This window comes from Colobus angolensis, unplaced genomic scaffold, assembly GCF_000951035.1.
Source record: "Colobus angolensis palliatus isolate OR3802 unplaced genomic scaffold, Cang.pa_1.0 Scaffold103, whole genome shotgun sequence".
Classification (NCBI taxonomy): domain Eukaryota; kingdom Metazoa; phylum Chordata; class Mammalia; order Primates; family Cercopithecidae; genus Colobus; species Colobus angolensis.
In genome coordinates this window covers 3,273,651-3,297,261 of record NW_012111253.1, presented here as the reverse complement: position 1 = coordinate 3,297,261, position 23,611 = coordinate 3,273,651, and the positions used below count along the sequence as shown (strand labels likewise).

Sequence of the window (23,611 nt, the reverse complement as noted above, 5' to 3'; positions counted from 1 at the left end):
TGTGCTGTTTTGGTTACTGTAGCCTTGTAGTATAGTCTGAAGTCAGGTAGCATGATGCCTCCAGGTTTGTTATTTTTGCTTAGGATTGTCTTAGCTATACGGGCTCTTTTTTGCTTCCATATGAAATTTAAAGTAGTTTTTTCCAATGCTGTGAGGAAAGTCATTGGTAGCTTGATGGGGATGGCATTGAATCTATAAATTACCTTGGGCGCTATGGCCATTTTCACGATATTGATTCTTCCTATCCATGAGCATGGAATGTTCTTCCATTTGTTTGTGTCCTCTTTTATTTCGTTGAGCAGTGGTTTGTAGTTCTCCTTGAAGAGGTCCTTCACATCCCTTGTAAGTTGTATTCCTAGGTATTTTATTCTCTTTGTAGCAATTGTGAATGAGAGTTCACTCATGATTTGGCTCTCTGTTTGTCTGTTATTGGTGTATAGGAATGCTTGTGATTTTTGCACATTGATTTTGTATCCTGAGACTTTGCTGAAGTTGCTTATCAGCTTAAGGAGATTTTGGGCTGAGACGATGGGGTTTTCTAAATATACAATCATGTCATCTGCAAACAGGGACAATTTGACTTCCTCTTTTCCTGATTGAATACCCTTTATTTCTTTCTCTTGCCTGATTGCCCTGGCCAGAACTTTCAACACTATGTTGAATAGGAGTGGTGAAAGAGGGCATCCCTGTCTTGTGCCAGTTTTCAAAGGGAATGCTTCCAGTTTTTACCCATCCAGTATTATGATACTCGCTGTGGATTTGTCATAAATAGCTCTTATTATTTTGAGATACGTTCCATCAATACCTAGTTTGTTGAGAGTTTTTAGCATGAAGGGCTGTTGAATTTTGTCGAAGGCCTTCTTTGCATCTATTGAGATAACCATGTGGTTTTTGTCTTTGGTTCTGTTTATGTGATGGATTACATTTATTGATTTGTGTCTGTTGAACCAGCCTTGCATCCCAGGGATGAAGCCTACTTGATCTTAGTGGATGAGCTTTTTGACATGCTGCTGGATTCGGTTTGCCAGTATTTTATTGAGGATTTTCGTATTAATGTTCATCAGGGATATTGGTCTAAAATTCTCTTTTTTTGTTGTGTCTCTGCTAGGCTTTGGTATCAGGATGATGCTGGCCTCATAAAATGAGTTAGGGAGGATTCCTTCTTTTTCTATTGATTGGAATAGTTTCAGAAGGAATGATACCAGCTCCTCTCTGTACCTCTGGTAGAATTCGACTGTGAATCCATCTGGTGCTGGACTTTTTTGGTTGGTAGGCTATTAATTATTGCCTCAATTTCAGAGCCTGTTATTGGTCTGTGCAGAGATTCAACTTCTTCCTGGTTTAGTCTTGGGAGGGTGTATGTGTCCAGGAATTTATCCATTTCTTCTAGACTTTCTAGTTTATTTGCACAGAGGTGTTTATAGTATTCTCTGATGGTAGTTTGTATTTCTGTGGGATCGGTGGTGATATCCCCTTTATCATTTTTTATTGCATCTATTTGATTCTTCTCTCTTTTATTCTTTATTAGTCTTGCTAGCGGTCTATCAATTTTGTTGATCTTTTCAAAAAACCAGCTCCTAGATTCACTGATTTTTTGAAGGGTTTTTTTGTGTCTATCTCCTTCAGTTCTGCTCTGATCTTAGTTATTTCTTGCCTTCTGCTAGCTTTTGAATTTGTTTGCACTTGCTTCTCTAGTTCTTTTAATTGTGATGTTAGGGTATTGATTTTAGATCTTTCCTGCTTTCTCCTGCGGGCATTTAGTGCTATAAATTTCCCTCTACACACTGTTTTAAATGTGTCCCAGAGATTCTGGTATGTTGTGTCTTTGTTCTCATTGGTTTCAAAGAACATCTTTATTTCTGCCTTCATTTCGTTATGTACCCAGTAGTCATTCAGGAGCAGGTTGTCCACATAGTTGTGCGGTTTTGAGTGAGTTTCTTAATCCTGAGTTCTAATTTGATTGCACTGTGGTCTGAGAGACAGTTTGTTGTGATTTCTGTTCTTTTACATTTGCTGAGGACTGCTTTACTTCCAACTATGCGGTCAATTTTGGAATAAGTGACTAGCGCCCACAGGCCTCATCCTCCTCCGTGATGCCCTTGCTGCTGACAGAGGGCATGCGGTGTTGGCGCTCAAGTGGATACCTAAGTCACAAGTGTACGTCTGCTGCCACTCAGTCACCTTGATAGGCTGCTCCATCAGGTTCATCACCTCCATCGTGGCTACTGGGGGCACAAAGGAGGAAGTCAGGAAGATAATTATACGATTGAAAGCATAAAATTTAAATTATAGATGGGGGAACATTTACAGACTGCAAGAAAATATTTGCAAATTATGTATTTGATAAAAGTCTTGGCCAGGCATGGTGGCTCATGCCTGTAATCCCAGCATTTTGGGAGGCTCAGGCGGGTGAATCACCTGAAGTCAGGAGTGCAAGACCAACCTGGCCAATATAGTGAAACCCTGTCTTTACTAAAAATGAAAAAATTAGCTGGGCATGTTAGCAGGTGCCTGTGATCCCAGCTCCTTGGGAAGCAGATGCAGGAGAATCGCTTGAACCTGGGAGGTAGAGGTTGCAGTGAGCTGAGATCACACCATTGTACTCCAGCCTGGACAACAGAGCAAGACTCTGTCTCAAAAAAAAAAGTCTTGTATGTGGAATATATAGAGAGCTCTTACAACTCAATAATAAGACAAATAACCCAATTAAAAATGACAAAAAATAGTTGAATAGATATTTCACCAAAAAAGACACACAAATGACTGACAAGTACATGAAAAGATGCTCAACATCTTTAGTCATTAGAGGAATGCAAATAAAAAAACACAATGAGATGTGTATTCACATATACAAGAATGGCTACAATAAAAAAGACAGACTTTAATAAGTGTTAAGGAGGATGTGGATAAATAGGAACCCTAATACACTGGTGGTGGGAATGTAAAATGATACAACAACTTCGGAGAAAGCATCTATTGAAGAAAAATGAGAACAATGTTTACATGAGACTTTTATATAAACGTTCATAGCAGTATTATTTATCATAGCCAAACCCCAAAACAATCCAAATGTCCATCAACTGAAGAATGAATAAACAAATTGTGGCATACCCATACAATAGAATTTCAGTTGGCAATTAAAAGGAACAAAATACTGATGCATGCTATGTGGATGAACATCAAAAAAAATTTGCTAAGTGAAAGAAGCCAGACACAGAAGACTGCATATTGTATGATTCCATCTATATGAAATGCCCAGAATAGGCAAATCTATAGAGACAGAAATTAAGTAGTGGTTTCCTAGGCTGGGAATAAGAATGGAGATCGAAAATGGGCATGAGAAGTCTTATTGGGGTTATGAAAATGTCCTAAAATTGGATTTGTGTGATGGTTGCAAACTGTAAATTTACTAAAAAGAATTTAATTGTACACTTTAAATGAGGCAATTTTATGGTATATAAATTAGATTTCAATAAAGCTGTTAAAAAACATTTAATAATTTAGGTTACAGGCATTCCTTTCTACATTTTATACTGAATTTTTTCTTATTTCATTATCGAACTTAAATTCGAGGATATGTGTTTGTGTATCTTTTGTTAAATTAAGGAATACTTCTTAATTGAAGGAAATTCAGAAAATATATACAAAAAAATTATTTCCATAATTCCACTCCCTAAACTAAACACTGTTAGTATTTTGGTGTATACCTTTTGTAGGGGGCATCCGCTATAGTCCTCATATTCATGGCTGCCCATTAGTTTTTGGATAATCTTTCTATACGGCAGGTCCTTGAATTACATCTTTTTTTTTCAGAATCATTTTGTTATAACATTGATGAGGAAAAAAAATGATTCCTGGCTGGGGCCATGGTCTGTGTGGAGTTTGCACATTCTCCCCATGTCTGCGTGGGTTTTCTCCAGGTATTCCGGTTTCCTCCCTCATCCCAAAGATGTGCATGTTAGGTTAATCTGTGTGTCTACATGGCCTCAGTCTGAGTGAATGTGAGTGCACTCTGTGATGGGATGGCATCCTGGCCAGCGTGGGTTCCCATTGGGTACCCTGAGCTGCCGGGATGGCCTCCAGCGACCCACAACTCTGAACTGCAATAACTGGATCTTGCTTGTTTTTATTAGTCTGTCTTAAATGTATGTATAGCTCACATCTATTTTAATGTTTAATATTAGATGTGTTTTGGTCTTTATTTAGAATTTTGGTGATGTTTCTGTGACCAGAAATATGCCATAGGAACCTTGTTTATATCACTCTTGTTTGCATCAATCTCATCACTCTTGTTTATATCAATTAGCCTATGGGAAAGTTGGCTTCCTTAGGCATTGTACCTAAAGTTGCAGTTTCCAAGAACCTATAGACAACGTTAATTGAGTTTAGGGGATGTGATGGTTTAGAGAACTGTCTGAAAATTCTTGATTCCTCCCATCAAATGGTGTAGTCTAATCCCCTTTTCCTTGAACCTGGGTGAACATCTGTGGTTACCTCCATGACTGGAATGTGGTGGAAATGATGCTGTGTGATTTCTGATCTTATCTTAAAAAAGACTGTATCACTTCTACATAGCTTTCTTTTGGAATACTCACTCTTGAAATTTAGCCACCATGTTGTAAAGAAGCCCGGGCCACATGGTGTCAAATGCTGACTTCCCAAATATCACCAGAACAACACACTGAAGAGACTAAGTTGAATATATTGCTTAAACTGATACTTCATGGAATCTGAGAAAGTCTCAGAGCAGGAGGACAAGGTCTGATGCTATATTGAGAGCTAGGAGTTTGGTTTATGAGAGTCTTTCAACACAGGAGCTTGATTAGAATAGGATAAGGATCTTAGGATTGGTGGATACTACAAGGTAAGTGTTTTGAGGCTAGAGGCTCAAATAATCTTACAATGTAAACTCTTCTACTGAAGAATGATACAACTTTCAGGAACTCCTGTAAAGAGCAATAATTTTACTTGCAACTTTTGTCTTTCTGGGCAATAGTCTACTGGAATACTAAAGTTATACTAACAAAGACAATGGAATAGTAAAGTCAGATTAACATACACAGTAAGCTGTGTAGGGGTAGACAGTTTGTCTCTTTGTGGACAGGCCATATGTAGGTGTCTGGCCAAAGGCCTCAGTTAAAGTCTCAACCTGAAAGCCATCATCAGTCACCAGACATGTGAGTGACTGAGATTTCATGTGATTCTATCCCCAAGCTTACACTGAATGAAACAGATTGTCTCTTGTTCAAATTTCACATTTGTGAGCAAAATACATGTTGCTTTAAGACATTAAATTTTGGGATGGTGTGTGTGTTATGGTTAATTTTAGGTGTCAACTTGATGAGATTAAAGAATACTTAAAAACCTGGTAAAGCATTATTTCGGAGTGTGTCTGTGAGGGTGTTTTCAGAAGAGTTTAGCTGTGAGTCAAAATAGACTTCGTGGAGAAGATCTACCTTCTATGGGGGCAGGTACCATCAAATCTACTGGAGGTCCAGAAAGAACAAAGCAGAGAAAAGATGAATGTGTGGATCTGCTAAAGTTGGGGCACACTATTCCTTTCCTGTACTTAGAAAACAACTCCAGGCTCCCTGGCCTTTGGACTCCAGCATAGGAGTATAAACTCAAATTCACAGCCCCACTTGCAACTACTGTACAGGGATGTGACCTAGACCCCAGCAATCCAATGCATCCACGTGAGATTGTGGTTTAGAAGGCAGCAATCTTTGATGCTTCCATTTCTCCTGGAGATGCACCTAGCATCTACTGGTACAATGACAGCAGCTTTCTGGTGATTGCAAAGTTGAGTTCCTGCTACAGATGTGATATAAGGACAGTGGCAATGCAGGCTTCATCTAGCGATCAGTGGCAGTAGTTTATCAAGTCTGTTTTGAGGCATGGTTTCAGGTCTATTCCTGGAAGTTAGGCTTCAAGCTCAATTTACCAGGGCTCTGAGAAATTGTGAGAACTATTAATTAATGACTTTTCTACTTAATAACCAACCTGATTGAGAAATTGGTGCCAAAAGAGGTTGCAAGCAACAGATTCTCAGGAAAATAAGGGGAAATCTCAGATTTATTACCTCTTCTAATTGTTGTTGATATCTCTAAAAACTCAACCAGTAGTCTAAGACATGCTCAAATCAAAGAAATAGCTAATTATTATCTATGCTTATTAGGAATAATGTGCTCATTTTGGGCAAGACTCTGAAGGATCTAGTAGTAGTTGGAATAGAATAATATGAAAGGCTTAAATAATTAAAAATTTGCAGTATAGCCTAGCTGCTTCTAGCTGAACTTGGCAGCTTAAAGAAAAGAAAAGCAACCTCAAAGCCTTAATGTCTTATATCAAGACAAAACCAAAAAATTGTGGAACTTCTATGATTTTATTCAAAGAATCTCTTATCACTTGCAGCCACTGGAGTGAGATAGTTGAAAACAAAACTCAAATTTTGAGTCTTGGGCTGCTGCATGAAAACATTGGTTTACCAGATATTTTACATAAAAGTTATATTTGGATTAGGAGAGAGTGGGATCCCACGAATTGAAATGGGGACATATGGCCAGACTCATATAACTCAGTACCCCAAACCCTATATAATCTTCCTTTCTCTCCTGGTTGATGAGGCTGTTACTTCATTCTTTGAAGACCCTGTAACAACCTTGCTAAGTGTGTTACCTTGAAAAGGTGAGAAAATTCTATTTAGCCCACTACCTCTGATTATTGCAAAAACCAAAACTAAAATCAGGTCATGACAGGCTCCAGTTGCCAAATTGCAAATTTACTAATGTATATTGGCTAGAATCATAATAGGTTCAGTGGGTGCTATACCAAGTGAAGGAAGGACAAAATACTAGACAAGGCTGAGTTCATTGTTTAAGAAGCACTTACCAGGAGATTCTGATTCCATTGTGTTAGGTTAAGATGCTGGGAGTGGTTCCAATTGTTTGTTTAGCTGAACTCAATAAGGGGGCCAGAGTAAAGGAAGTTGAGATGCTAAGTTTCTCAGTATGATATATGTGAAGGAATCCAAAGACTTAGAAATTTTGTGGTAGATTTATTATGTATTACTTATTTACTCATTCAACTCACATCGTTTGACAGGTTTAGTAGACCTCTACTTTATACTTGAAGCTTCTGTTATAATCTTCTGTAGCAGTGTGTAAGATACATAGGTAGTGAACCAAGTTCTCACCCTAACACATAATTAAGTCTAAAAAATGATGAACCATAACCCATTACTCATTTCCTGACCTTTTTCAAACACAAAGAAACTCATACATTCTTTCTAAAGACAGAATGCAGGGCACTCGATTTGTGACTAGAGACAGCTAATGCTTCATGGCCTTGGAAGGTAGTGGGAAAAGTATTCCACATTGCTTTGCTTCCACTGGCCACTTGAAGTAGCAACCAGTTGTGCTATGTATTAAGTTACAGCCTCAAGTTGCATGACACTGCCATGTCCCAATTTGTGAGATCAGTACAAAATTACAAGTTAGGTCAGTGATTTTCAACTGTGAGTAATTTTGCCCACTAGAGAATATTTCGCAATGTCTATAGACATTTCTGATTGTCAAAAGTGGGAGGATGCTAACTGACACCTAGTGACTGGAGATCACAAATGCTGCTAAACATCCCACGATGCACAGGACAGTTCCCCCAACAACAAAGAATTATCTAACCCAAAATACCAATAGTGCCAAGGTTGGGAAACCCTGGGTTAGGTGTATATAAAATATGTACTGGAAATAGAGGCTGAACAGCCCTGCCATCTTACATATGGAGTATGAGTCAGCAAACTTTTTTTAAAGTACCAGATGGTAAATATTTTAGGCTTTGTGGGTCATAAGGTCTCTGTTGCAACCATAGACAATACTCATAAATGAGAATGCCTGTGTTCCAATAAAACTTTATTTATAGAAACAGGTTATAGGTTAGATCTGGCCTGCAGGCAATAGTTTGCCAACCCTTGATATAGAGATTAACCTGAATGCTCTTACTACAGTATTTTTTTCTTTATTGTATGGTGGTAATCTACAACAATTTTATTGTTTGATGATGCATTTATTTTTCAATAAACCCTTTTAGTTGCAATGAGTTTTTTAAAGTGAAGCTCAGGCCCTGTAGCCTGGAGCCTCCCTTGGGTGGGTGCTCCAAGGAGGAGTTTTTGTTGGCCAGGGTTGGGGAAGGAAGGTGGAGAGTGGGTACTCACTGCACATGGAAGCAGGAAGCAGTTTCCAGCAGGCAGGGGAGTGTGCACACCACGGAGCAAGGCTGTAGGGAATAGGGTAGAGGTTAAGAAGAAGAGGAGGAGCATGCTCCCACATCTCCCAACCCATTAAGTCTGTTAGGGTCTTGGTTGGTCATCTCTGCGAGTGTGGGACCTGTGCCCACCTCTTCTTTGGGAGGGGTGAGGGATAGAAAGTCCCTCACCTCTCAGCCTGCCTGAGTGGGAATTGGTATGTCTTCTAAAGGGTGAGGTGACTTTGATCCTGGGTTGCCAGCCAGCACCATGGAAGAGGTAGCTGGATACCTGGAGGATAAAGAGAAAAACTGACTGTCCCACAGACCTGAAAATGGCCACCCCCAAAGGCCAAGACTGCTGGTACCAGGAAGACATGCTGACTTTGCCACAATGCTTGAAAAATTACTTTACAGCCAATGACAGCTCCAAGTTCAAAACTATCAAGTCACATATGGAGTGGGAAAATGTAGCATTTAAGGACTTTTCTGTAGGTTTGAATGGGTAGAGATTTCTAACAAGGCCAGGAAGTTCCATACATTGACAGAATTGATCCTCAATGCTCAGAAACATGTTACAAATCCTTACAAAGGCAAAAAAAAAAAAAAAAACCTGAAGATTTCCCAAGGAATTCCTTGATTCCTTATTTCCCTTCTTCATGAAGAAGCAGGACAAGTATGTGAAACTCCCCTTGAGATGAGCAATCTGGACCTGACCAAGATTATATCCAAGAAATCCAAGCAGTTTCCAGAGAAGAAGATGAAATATATTCAGGGCTTCCATAAGGAGAAACAAAAGTTCTATAGAAACCTGACCCAATTCAAAGAGGATCACTCTGACCCAATCCAGAATGACAAGAAGTCAGATATCCCCAAGAAGCCCCAAATTCCCCAGCAACTGTGGTACACTCATGAGAAGAAGGTGTATCTCAAAGTGAGCCCAGTTGCCACTACGAAGGAGGTAAAGAGGTGAAGGACTTCCTAGGAAGCAGTGGTCTCAGCTCTTGGACAACAAGAGGCCGAAATGAATTAATAAGGCCCTGCAGCAGCAGAAGGAATATGAGGAGACGATGTGGGACTATATCCAGAAGCACCTTGAGCCGAATATCAGTGGGATGGGCATCACCAAGTTCACCCTCACCAAGGCTGAGAATGGCTGCTCAAGGACAAGTTTGATGGATGACCCACCAAGCCACTTCCAAACAGCTACTTGCTGTACTGAGAAGAGCTCATGGCTGACATGAAGGACACACCCAGCAGAGAGTGCATGGTGCTGTGCAGCCAACAGTGGAAGCTCCTCTCCCAGAAGGAGGAGGATGCCTATCACAGTACATTCAGAAAAAGAAACATTATGAGGTGGAGCTCCTCCATTTACTTGGAGCCTTCCCCAAGGAGGAGCGGTAGTGGGTCCTGGGGAAGGAGAAGATGTTGAATAGCAACAAGAAGCAAGCCACCAGCCTGGCCTCCAAGAAGCCATCCCAAGATGGGGGTAAGGGCAACTCAGAGAAGCCTAAGTGGCCTATATTGGACATGTTCATTTCTTTTTCTTTTTTTTTTTAAGGAGAAGTGGTAGCAGCTGTGGGAGGAGCAGCCTGAGCTCTCTGGGAGTGAGTGGACCTACCTGATGGCCAAAATGTGGAATGATCTGGGAAGAAGAAGGCCAAGAACAAGGCCCAGGAGGGAGCACTAGGCCCAGGGCAAGCTGCCAGAGTCACCCAAGACAGCAGAGATCTGACAACAGAGCATCATTAGTGACTACATGGCCCAATTGAAGAACAACTGGGTGAAGCCCTCAAAAGCCATGGAGATGACCTGGAATAACATAAAGAATAAGGAGAAACTGCTATGGATTAAGAAGACAGCTAAACATCAAAAGTGATATGGGAGAGAGCCGAGCGAGATGTCGGCATCTCTGGCTGCTAGAAACTCTTCCAAGAAGATAAAGTTACTGGGAGAAACCAAGAAGCCTCCCATGAACAGTTCCCAGGAGCTGCTGTCCAATGGGGAGCTGAACCACCTGCCACTGAAGGAATGCATTGTGGTGATTGGCAGCCGCTGGCAGCACATCTCCCAGAGCCAGAAGGAGCACTACAAAAAGCCGGCCAAGGAGCAGCAGAAGTGTACAAGGTACACCTGGGCCTCTGCATCAAGAGTCTCCCCAGGACCATGTAATTTATAAAGAGTACATCTCCAATAAATGTAAGAGAATGACTAAGCTTTGAGACCTGCACTCCAAGTCCAGCTGGACTACTCTGAAGTCCAATTAGGAGTCTGAGGAGAAGGACAACAAGGATGAAGAGGAAGAAGAGGAAGATGATGAGACTAGTGACTCCTCTGAGGATGGTGGGGACTCCTCCAAGTCCAGCACTGAGGATGAGATCAAGGACAGGGACAAGAATAAGGAGGATGACAAGGATAAGGATGATAAGGAGAATGGCAGTGAGGATGAAGACAATGAATCCACCCACTCCTCCTCTTCAAGGGACTCCTCAGATGCTGACTCCAACTGAGATCAGCCCCACCCTGAGGCAGCCAGGGAGAGCCCAGGAGCTCACCTCACAAAATATGGTGGGGATAGGGGGCTGGAGGAGTCCAAATCAGGATTCTACAGCCTCAGAGACATCAGATCAGCCCTGGGGGGTCCTCCAGGGAGAGCAACCACCTGACTGAGCCAACACCAGACCAGTCCCCCACACCCCCACCTACTTGTGACTTGTGCTTCTGGCTTGGATGATGTAACAGGGAGCAGAAATGAGGGGTCCCAGAGAGTTCAGCGAGGTCCTCACAACTGCAGCTCAAACCAAGGTGGGGTGGAAGTTTGGGGGGAACCCTTTCTTTTTCAGAGGGGCTTCCTGCCTGGCCTCCTGCATCGGAACTGGAGTCAGGGAACATTTCGGGAGAGGAGGGTAAGTGCCTTTGAGAAAATAGGCACTGCCCTGATGGCCCTCTCCCCTGTCCCCTGTAGGAAGGAGGTGTCTGGACCCGCTTATTGGGGAGGGGACAGAAGTGTGTTTTATATGCATATATATTAAGCTGTAAACAAGATGCTTCATTCTGAAAAAAATGAAGCACATGATTATTAATAACAACCGATTTTTACTGACTTTCTGTTTCTCAAGACAGTTGATCATGGACATGTAATTTGCACAAAAGTTTAAGAGCCATTTACCAGCCACCCTGGGAGCCAAAATAATATCAATGACTGTCTATATAAAATCCGAGGAGGTAGATCTGTGAAAGATACATACACATTTATTTCAAAACTTCATAGTTTCTTTTTTAAATTTATTTTACTTTAAGTTCCGGGATACATGTGCAGAACGTGCAGGTTTGTTACATAGGTATACACGTGCCATGGTGGTTTACTGCACTTAGAAAACTTCATAGTTTCAAAACTTCATAGTTAATTTAAGAAGCCTGGGCCTGAAGATGGCAATTTAACATGTATTAATATGTCTTCAGAAGGTGTATTTACATATCACTCAGTAAAGCATGACTTTTAATTTAGATCAAATCATCATTTTCCTAAATTAATGCCATTCATTTTTATTCCAAGTGTTCATGTGCATATATTAAAAATGAACTGATAGATGTTATTGTGTTCATTAGCAGAGCTTTGCAAAAAATTAAGCGAGGTCAGTTTTAAATCAGTGATATTGAATGCTTCAAATAAAACAATCTGTTTATTCCAATGATGGCTAAATTTTTCTCACCCAATTCATTGAATCAAAGTAAAATTTTTAGAAGTTCATTCTATCAAAGTGAAATATGATATTGTTTTGAATTCTGTTGAAAATTCATTTTAAAAGTTCAATATTGAGGATTCAGTTATTTGTTTTGTGATATAATATGAAAATTATTATTTTTTGTGTGTGAAGCACAGTGTTATGGTAAAAACAAGGTTTTTTTTTTTAACTAAATGAAGTTGCCTATGGAGCAGAAGTGTACTTGAATTGGTTGACATGCACACATAATTCAAAATGATTGCAAAAGAGCTGTGATATTATACCACTCAGAAAAGGCAGTTGTCACAATTTACCAAGGCTTTACGTGCGCACATGCACACACACACACACACACACACACACACAGATTAATTGAAGTAAAAATATTTTCTGATAAAGTTCATACCGAATTTAAAAATGTAGTATGGCAGCACATGATTTCTCTCAAGCTGAGGAAAATTGTATATAAGAAAGTCTGATGGAAATTTAAAATTTAAAATAAATTTTAAGTACAATTTTCAAATTGATATTTTGGCCTCCTTCTTCCCAAAAAGGTTGTAGTAGGCAACACCAAAGTAACATTTCCATGAAAACAAAATATTTTTTCTGGAAACATTTAAATGAGCTAAAATTTATATTTCCCTATATTTCAATATTTTAATGACTACTGTGTATAACTTGCTAGCTAGTACAGTTGTTTTACTAAGATTTGTGCAAGAAGTCACCCTAATCTTTTAACTTTTATATGTGTAAAAATATAATATATAATATATATAATATAACAAATGATGCTCTTCAATATTTGCTTTAGGCTTCCTGCTAACCTCCACAGAAATCACTTGGACTCTTAAGAAATAAATACAATGAGATAGAACAGGTCACTAATAATGAAATAAATTGATAGTCCCTCTCTGCTGCTCAGAGCTGTTGTTGAGATGAATTTAATAATAGGATCACCAAAAAGTTGTTGAGCTCCAAATAAAAAGCCTCTTAAGAACCCGCTAAGGAGGAAATGATATTTTCTGGCCGTCCACTACTGTGCCCTGTGTTCCTGTAGATATCTGTTACTTTTCAGCTGCCCAGTATCCACTGCCACTTCCCAGGGCACCCCAATTTTCTTTTGGTGAATATCTCTCCCTGATTAGAGTAGTCTTGGTGTAAGGTAATTCCAGGTTCCTCCCTTACCCTTTGGAAGCCAAAGGCAACTAGCTTTGCCTACTTTGAGAGCCAGGAAAGAGAAGTTGGTCTGAGCTTGACAAAACTGATACTCTTTCCCCAAACTTTGGATCTTGAGGAATTGATGCAATGAAACAAAGGTAGGTCATGCGTTTATTGGTTACTTCCTACTTAAAATTAGTTACTATGAATTCTGTGGCCTAGGCCTACAGAGTGACCTTGGTTTCTGTAAGCCCAGGCCTGATTTTCCAGCCTCTGCCTTCGGTTAAACCAAAGATCATTTCAATTACTTACAAACAGGAATCCCAAATGACACCTCTTCCTTTAGCAGTGCTTTCCCCTACATCTATGTCAAGTAAATTACCCTATAACCTACCCACCTTGCTTGTCTCTGAGAGAAGTCATATTTTTCTAAAAGTAATTTGCACTAAGGCCTTAAGAACTCAGTATGTTACTCTTTCTAGGAGTCTTAGAATAGTGGAAAGTTCTTTAAGGAGAAGATGTTAGATAAGCTTTGAAAGGTAGATGTTCAGACATTTGGTCCCTATATGAATATAGAATGAAATGCTACAATTTATTGAATACTTTACCATATGGGTGTTACTGTGCTAAGTGAGCACTTTGCAGACAATCTTCATGATGACACTTTGAGGAAGGTATTATCATATCCATTTTTATAGCTGAGCAATGAGAGGCTTGGAACAGTAAGAATTTCCTCAAAGTCACCAAGCTAATATTTGAGAAAGCCAAAATTTGAATCTATGTTATTTGGCTCCAAAGTCATTTTCCTAGCCATTACCATGTACTGCCTCTCTGTATGGTAGGAAACTTCTGGGGAAAGAAGGATTTTCTCTCTCGGGCACTCTATAAGCATGTTTTGCCATTTCTATGTGGGAACTAGCCCAGCACATGCACCCAAGTACAACATACCAACATGGAGGCTGACATTTCTTCCCTGTGTAAATCTGGATAGTTTGGTTGGACCAGGCCAGCAGTGTCCTTGTCTAGTTGTTTTTTCCAGGACCCAACTATTATTTTAGTAAATTAATTAGGTATAATTTACATATAGTAAAATGTGCAGATTTTATGAGTACAGTTTGGAAAATTTTAGCAAAAATATACAACATGTAACCACCCAGCTCAAGATATAGAACATTTCCATCACCCAGATTTAAAGTCAGTTCCCCCACCCACAGAGGCAACCAGTTTTAAAATTACCACAAGTTGTGCTGTTTTTGAACTTTAAATCCTTGTTTTGTAAGATAGGGTCCCATTCTGTCACCCAGGTAGGAGTGCAGTGGCACAAATATGACTCACTGCAGCCTGGACCTCCTGGGCTCAAGTGATCTTCCTGCCTCAGCTTCCCGAGTAGCTAGGACTATAGGTGCAAGCCCCCATGACTGGCTTATTTATTTATTTATTTGTTTGTTTATTTATTTATTTATTTATTTATTTTGTAGAGACAGGGTCTCACTATGTTACCCATGCTGGTCTTGAACTCCTTAGTTCAAGTGATCCTCCAGCCTTGGCCTTCCAAAGTGCTGGAATTATAGTTATAAGCCACCATGCCCAGCCTGTTTTTGAACCTTATATAAATGGAATCATATAGTATAAACTCTTTTGTGTAGGGCTTCTTTCACCCAACCTAATGTTTTTGAGATTAATCTATGCTGTTGGATGCATCATAATTATTTCTTTCTATTGTTCATTCACTGTATGAATATACCCCAAAGTTTTTCGTTTACTCATTTTCCTGTTGATGGACATTTGGGATATTTTCAGTTAATGGTAGTCCGAATAAAACTGCCCTGAACATTCTTGTCCAAATCTTTCTATGGATATATACATGCATTTCTTTTGGTTAGTAAATACTTAGAAGTGAAATTGCTAGGTCATTTGAGAATTTGTATTCATGTCCTTAGACCAGTTTTTGATAGGATTGTTTGGTTTTTGCTTGCTGATTTATTTGAGTTCTTTGTAGATTTTGGATATTAGTCCTTTGTCAGATGTATAACAAGCATATGGAAGAAATGCTCAACATCACTAATTATCAGGGAAATGTAAATCAAAATCACAATGTGATACCACCTCACTCCTGCAAGAATGGCCATAATCAAAAAAATTAAAAAAAAATAGATGTTGGCATGGATGCGGTGAAAAGGGAACACTTTTACACTGTTGGTGGGAATGTAAACTAGTATAACCTATATGGAAAACAGCGTGAAGATTCCTTTAAAAACTACAAGTAGATCTACTGTTTGATCCAGCAACCCCACTACTAGGTATCTACCCAGAGGAAAAGAAGTCATGAAAAGAAAAAGATACTTGCACACACATGTTTATAGCAGCACAATTTGTAATTGCAAAAATATGGAACCAGCCCAAATGCCCATCAATCAATGAGTGGATAAAGAAAATGTGGTATATATACCATGGAATACTACTCAGCCATATAAAGGAATGAAATAATGGCATTCACAGCAACCTGGATGGAATTGGAGACCATTATTCTAAGTGAAGTAACTCAGGAATGGAAAATCAAAGCATTGTATGTTCTCACTCATATGTGAGAGCTAAGCTATGAGGGCATAAAGGCATAAGAATGATACTTTGGACTTTGAGGACTTGGGAGGAAAGGAAGGGGTGGCGATGGATAAAATACTACACACTGAGCACAGTGTACACTGGTTGGGTGATGGGTGCACCAAAATCTCAGAAATCACCATTAAAGAACTTATTCATGTAACCAAACACCACCTGTTCCCCAAAAAAACTATTGAAATAAAAAAACCAAAAATTAAAAAAACTAATGCAGGAACAGAAAACCAAGTACCACATAGAGGAGAATAACAGACACTGGGGCCTACGCAAGGGTGACAGATGGGAGGAGGCAGAGGAGAAAAACAAATAAACAAACAAAAAACCTAACTGTTGGATACTAGGCTTAGTACCTGGGTGACAAAATCTGAACAACACCACCCCCATGACATGAGTTTACCTATATAACAAACCTGCACATGTACCCCTGAACCTAAAATAAAAGTTTAAAAAACAAACAAAATCATAAGAGAAAAATATGGAATATTTCATAATTGTAGTTAACCCAATTAGATTAATTAGAATATAAGTTGAATCCTAAACATTAATTATTAGCACCATCAAACTCATTGAGTCTCATGTTTTATATTTGTTTCCTATAGAAATATCCTGTATCCACAGATCAATTTTCAAATGCTTTGCTTTCGTTTCTATAAGCTCAACTTAATGTGTTATAGAGGTTATGAGTTAAATAAACATTTGGATATGACCTAAAAAAAGAAATTTCTAGGCAATGAGGAAGGAATGTATTACATTTCATTAGAAATGACAAAGATGTACAAGTTTACATTCCTATCAGCAACGTATGAGCATTCCAATTACTCTACATCTTCACCCACACTTGAGGGGGTGTTTTTTATATTTACCATTTTAGTGAGTATGTAGTTTTATCTCACTGTGGTTTTAATTTCTATTTTCCTCATGACTAATAACATTGAGCACTTTTCATATATTTATTGGAAATTTGGATATCTTCTTTCACAAAGTGCCTGTTCAAGTCTTTTGTTCATGTTTTTATTATTGTTGGCTGACTATGAAAGTGTATGACACCATACTCGACCAGCCATGCAATCTTTATTCTAAATGCATGTCAGAAAGCTTAATCACCGACTCAGTGACATTCAATAGTTATCCAAAGCTAAGCTGAAAGAGGTCATATTTGTAAGGATTGTCTTGCATTAGATGTTTCTGCCTACTCTTCAAGGCCAGAGGTTTTAAACTGGCAGCAACTGGCCAGCTCTGGACTACAGAAGCATTTTGTTCAGTTATTATTTTCACTGATATAGTTGCTAATATATTAAAAGTCAAAATAAATCTGGCAACATAGGGCTTGTGCTTCCCTCTGGGAATATTGGCTGAGGCTGAGTAGTAGTAGATGCCCTTAGACGGTGCATGTGCTTTCCAGTTTGACACAGCCCCAGCCCCTACTCCCTATTCTCTTATTCCCAATCTGCTTCACTCACTTACATTACCTAGTGGCCTCCGTAGACATGGGGGAATTTCCATTCTGGTCACAGAACCAGGCTGGGTTTCTGTGAGAAACTAGTTTATTATTTCCCCATGAAAGTTGTGAAATAGATAGTTCACCACATTTCCCTCTTAACTCTACAAATGCACAGGCAAATTTGTGACTCAATTGCAACAGACCTCATATATTTTATATGTTAAACCTTATATTTAATCTTGTCCCTAACCTTATCATTCTTTATCTTGATTTTTTTTACCTAAAATATCTTGCAGAAAATGTATTTAAATTTTTTTTGGAACAAAGCCTCTGCATATCTATTAGGAGTAGTTTCTTTAAAAAAAGGATAGCCAGCCATTAGCTATGGAGCCCACATAACTCATTTTCTTCTCCATCTCATGGAGGATGGTCAAGGGGAATGAGGTAGTGTTAAAAAAACAGAAGATCCCCTCACCATTTGACATGGGTGTGAAATTTCTCAGCAGGCCCTAGGCCTAGAAGCTCTGAAGAAAATAAGATCCCTGGTGAAAACAAGAAGGAACAGAATTTACACACATCTGGTCAGATCATATTCCAAAAAGTGTTGCTATATCACTACACATGTATTGAAATGATAATGCAGAGAAACTGGATCACTCATACATTGGTAAAGATAATGGAAAATGGTATGGCTACTCTGTAAAAGAACATGACAGTTTCTTACAAAACTAAACACATGCTTATCATACAACACAGCAATTTCACTCGAGCATTTATCCCAGAGAAATGAAAATACATGTTCACACACACACAAATGTATGTGGATGTTATAATATTCAAAAACTGGAAATGACCCAGATGCTCTTTAAGGAGTGAATACTTAACTGTGGTATATCCATACCATGAAATACTACTCAGCTGTAAAAAGGAACATGCTATCAATATGCATAACAACCTAGATGGATCTCCAGGGAATTATGCTGAGTAAAAAAATGTAATCTCAAAAGTTTACATACCATATGATTTCATTGAGTCCATAATGAATGAATTTTATATAACATTCTTGAAATGACAAAATCATAGTTATGGAAACCAGATTAATGGTTGCTAGGGGTTGGCAGGTGGTGGTGGCAGAAAGGAGGTGGTTGTGGCTAGAAAGGGTGCATAAGGAGTTCCTTGTAATGGGACTGTTCTGTATTTTTAAAATTTTATTATTATTATTATTGTAGAGACAGGATCTCACTATGTTGCCCAGGCTGGACTTAAACTTTTGGGCTGAAGCAATCCTCCTGCCTCAGCCTCCTATGTGGGACTATAGGCATGGGCCACCACACCCAGCTATTCTCTATCCTGACTATAGTGGTGATCACATAACACTACAAATGTGATAAAATTGCATAGAACTAAATACACACACATGACTGCATGTGCAACTGGTGAGATCTGAATAAGTTTAGTAAACTGTATCAACATCAATTTCCTGGTTGTGATATTGTACTATAGTTAGGAAAGATGTTACTATTGAGGGAAACTAGGTAAACAGTAAATGGGATCTCTCTCTCTGTATTACTTCTTAAAGCTGCATGCAAATCTACATTTATCTCAAGATAAAAAGTAAAAAAAAAAAAAACCCACTACACAAAAGTATTGATTAAAAACTTAACTTCAAGCCAATTTAAGCAATATTAAAACAAAAGGATTTAGGTAATTATGTACAATTTAATAACATAATATATATTGTCCATTATATACCTTATTGGTCTGGCAAAGAACCTGTTTCAGTTACTATGGCTGTGTAACAAATTACCCCAAAACTTGGTAGCTTGAAATAATGACAACATTAATTTTGCTCATAAATTTGTAATTTGAGCAAGACTCAGTGGAATGGCTCATCTCTCTGTTCCATATAGTGTTGTTTTTGTTTGTTTGTTTTGTTTTGTTTTTGTTTTTGTTTTTTGGAGGGGAAGGGATGCCTAAAGACTGGGGGCAGAAATCATCTGAAAACTCACTCACTTACATGTTTAGTGATCGATGCTGGCTGATTTATGCTGAGATCATGACTGGAAATGTCAGCTGGGACATCTCCATGTGACCTCTCCATATAGGTTAGTCTTCCTCATAACATGGAGTCAATGATGAGAGTCTCCAGAAAGATAGAGAGCCCAGTGAAAATTAATCATGTTTATGAGCTAGCCTCGGAAGTCATGCAATGTCACTTCTGCCACAGTCTCAGTCCTGTCCAGATTTAAGGGGAGTAAATGTAGACTCTTGATATAGGAGTGTTAACATCACAATGTAAGGTGATCATGCTGGAAGGGATATATTGTGGCCATCTTTGGCAAATACAATTTAGTACAGGGCTGACACAGAATAAATAATATACAATTTTAATAAATGAAAGGAGAGAGAGAGAGTGACTAACTAAGTATATGCTTTGTTACCTCTTTTTGCACCACCCTTACCCTCATCTTTGCCCTGCTGGGTAAATACCTTCAGTTCCACATTTTGAAAACCTGGTTCTCAGAAATATGTTAACACTTCTCTCCCTAGAATATATTGACTATTATGGTGGTTTTGGAATGTGTCAACTTGGCAAGGCTCAACTATGTTTTTAAGATATCCCCTTCCTATATGTTGCTGGTTAAAGTGGGCCACAAGAGAAATTCTTATATAAGATTAGGATAGCAGAAGAGAACAACAGCCATTTTGTAACTCCCACATCGTCACTGATCTGCTAACTGTCCTCATTGGAGAGAGTCAGCAGCTGGGCTTTAACTGCTCCACTCTCCCCTGACTCCTCTTTCCGATGCTTCTACTCCTGCGTAAGGTGTGTGGGTTTAGCCCTGTGATGAAGGCTCCCCAGCTTCTACAAAACAATCATACTATTAGGTCCGTGCAAAGGTAATTGCAGTTTTTTTTTTTTTTTTTTTTTTTTTGCCATTTCTTTCAATGCTAAGGTCAGAGTCAACAAGAACTGTCACAGGTTTCAGCCCATCTTTGTCTTCAGCTTGTGCTTGTGGGTTCCAGCTTACTGTTGCTTTCCCTCATTTCATAGCCATCTTCTCTTCCCCAACTGCCTGCCCTGTGGACTTTAAGCTCCAGTATCACAAGCGGCAAAGACAACCTTACTGAGACTACTTAACCAACTTCCACAATTGTGTAAGGTTAAATCTGTTTCTGTGTGTGTACCTGTGTGTGTAGTGGTTTTCTTTCTCTGATTGAACCCTAGATGATACAGATGGCATCAGAAGTCCCCAGGTCAAGTATTAAACTACATGTGAATTAATTTTAAGCGCTTTGTTGAGGTCTAACTGGTATACACACATGTTGATTTTTTTTCATTCATCCCACATTCAATATATATTTAAACCTCTACTATATCTCTATTCATATAGTCTTCATTTTCAGTAAGACAGTTTCTTTAAAAGTGGGACAAAGTGTGATTTAACTTTTGATATTTTTGAAAGATCTGTTAAATAAATAGATGAGAAAATATTTTTTGTGGGAAACTCAACCCCATTTTTCTGTGGTGGAAAAGAGATGTAAGTATTCAAGACTTTTCAGGAATAATTTTGTTTTATTTGGGGACTTTTAAAGGCCAGATGAAATGCTGGGATTTCAAGCTGTGAAATAGATGTTTTGGTTTTAGGCAGGGGAGGAGGAGGAATATTTATGTACATGCTGTTGTTTAGCTTTCATGTATGCTGTGTCTTTGTAGCACCTCCTAAGGAGCTGGAGAGAGGAAAACAATGAGAGAACAAAGACCCTCTTCACTCACACACACACACACACACACAGCCATTCCTGGGTATTCTTTACTCTTTGGCTCTGAGGAAGGGGAATTGAGTTGATCTGGTAATTTATCCGAAATAGTCTCCATCAAACCATCTCATGATAGTCTTACTGACAAAGGCTACTTAACTGCTTTTAAACCGCATGAATCACAATTTAAAATCTGTTTCACAGAGGGAAACATTACTGTGACTCATTTTTCCTTGAAGATGGATAAGCAGCAGCTCATGCATTTTTAGAGAGTTCATATTTCTGTGGAACTACATCTATTTTGCAATTTAAAGATTTCATTTTCGGCTGGGCACAGTGGCTCACGCCTGTAATCCCAGCACTTTGGGAGGCCAAGGCGGGGGGATTACTTGAGGTCAGGAGTTCGAGACTAGCCTGGCTAACATGGTGAAACCCCGTCTCTACTAAAAATTCAAAAGTTAGCTGGGCATGGTGGTGCACGCCTGTGGTCCCAGCTACTTGGGAGGCTGAGACAGGAGAATTGTTGGAATCGGGAAGGTGGAAATTATGGTAAGCCGATATCATGCCACTGCACTCCAGCCCAGGTGACAGAGCGAGACTCCATCTCAAAAAAAAAAAAGATTTCATTTTCATGACTGATATTAAAAGCCTGTAAGACCCCTTAGACTTTGTTTAATTATGTGTAATGTCCCGAGTACCTAGCATTTTTATGATGTCTAAATGTTGAAAGATTTAAAGCACATCACTTGGCCAGAGCTTCTGAGTCTTCACACATCAAAGTATACAAATGAAGAAAAAATGTATACCTAAGTTTTATCTAAATTAGACCAATGCAACTGCTACACACCTGGGACACACTGGGATGACTGTCCCAGTTGTTAATATATTTAAATACTTCCATACTGGTTGGTCAAGAGACATTGCACTGAGCTCCACAACACTCCCCGTCCACCAGGCACTGAAGCCACCTCTGCTCCTCCCCCAGGACCCCACAGAACACTCTTTGACACAGCAAATAAAGAGCTATTGCCCACTACATTGGGCTGCCTTCAGGACCCTGTGCCAACACTCAGGCGGGTCTTCAGTCCAGTACCTGTGCTATATACAGGTATTAAATATTTTGGCTATCTCTTGTATACAAATGTGGTGGAGAAGGGCCTGGTATGGAAGTTGGGAGATTTAAGTTAGAGTCCTTGATTAACCTCTGATATGATTTGACTCCGTCTCCATTCAAATCTCAACTTGAATTGTATTTCCTAGAATTCCTACATGTTGTGGGTGGGACCCAGAGGGAGGTAATTGAATCATAGGGGCTGGTCTTTCTTGTGCCAATCTCGTGATAGTGAATAAGTCTCACAAGACCTGATGGGCTTATCAGGGGTTTCTACTTCTGCCTCCTCCTCATTTTCTCTTGCTGCCACCATGTAAGAAGTGCCTTTTACCTCCTTCCATGATTCTCAGGCCTCCCCAGCCATATGGAACTGTAAGCCCAATTAAACCTCTTTTTCTTCCCAGTCTCAGGTATGTCTTTATCAGCAGCATGAAAATGGACTAATATGACCTCTCTGAACCTCAGTTTCTCCCATTTACTTATTTATTTAAAAAATTATTTGGCCAGGCGTGGTGGCTCACATCTGTAATCCCAGCACTTTGGGAGACTGAAGCAGGCAGATCATTTGAGGCCAGGAATTCGAGACCAGCCTGGACAACATGGTGAAACCCTGTCTCTACTAAAAATACAAAAATAAGCTGGGCATGGTGGCGCATGCCTGTAATCCCCGCTACTTGGGAGGCCGAGGTTCAAGAATCACTTGAATCCAGGAGGCAGAGGTGGCAATGAGCCAAGATTGCGCCACTGCACTCCAGCGCAGGCGACAGAGCAAGACACTGCCTCAAAAAAAAAGAAAAGAAAAGAAAAGAAAAGAAAGAAAGAAAAGAAAAAGAATTTTTTTTTAGAGACAGGGTCTTGCTGTGTCACCCAGGCTGATGGCAATGATCATAGCTCACTGCAGCCTCAATCTCCTGGGCTCAAGCAATCCTCCCACCTCATCCTCCTAAGTAGCTGGGACTACAGGGGGCACAACACCATGCCCAGCTAATTAAAAAAATATATTTTTTAGTAAAGATGAAATTTTGCTATGTTGCCCAGGCCAGTCTTGAACTCTTGGCCTCAAGTGACCCTCCTGCCTTGGCTGGTGTGAGCACCCAGTCAGTTTCTCCCATTTATAAAATAAGAAGTTTGGACTAGATTATATATAATGACCCTTTGTTCTATTCTGGGATTCAATGATTTAGACACATGTGAACATTTTTCATTTTTATCTGGAGGTTTTGGTGTCTTGCAGAGGGAAAAGAATGGCTAAAAGGAGTTGGATAACTTGTTCCAAAAAGCTGGCCAAGCAGTTGGACTTGTCAAGAAAAAAGGCAGTGGAAATAAAATAGAGAACACTGTATAAAATCCCTGCCCAACTATGCTGGGAAAACCATTTGCAATTCTGATTCTAAAATGTCTAAAAAAATCATATGGGAGGTGGAAAGTTCCCAGAGAAGGGCAACTAATAGATTGGACAAATGGGCGATCTCTCTATTTGAAGGCAGATGAAGATTTGTAATACTTCTGAATAGAAAAGCAAAGTTGAGTAAGAGAGTCAAAGACTATACATTT

The 23,611-nt window shown here is 39.3% G+C and overlaps 1 pseudogene; it reads left to right on the top strand.

The window, feature by feature from the left end:
• The window catches only part of LOC105512255, a 28,440-nt pseudogene extending 17,689 nt beyond the window's left edge, over positions 1-10,751 (top strand).
• Positions 10,752-23,611: the final 12,860 nt, after the last annotated feature.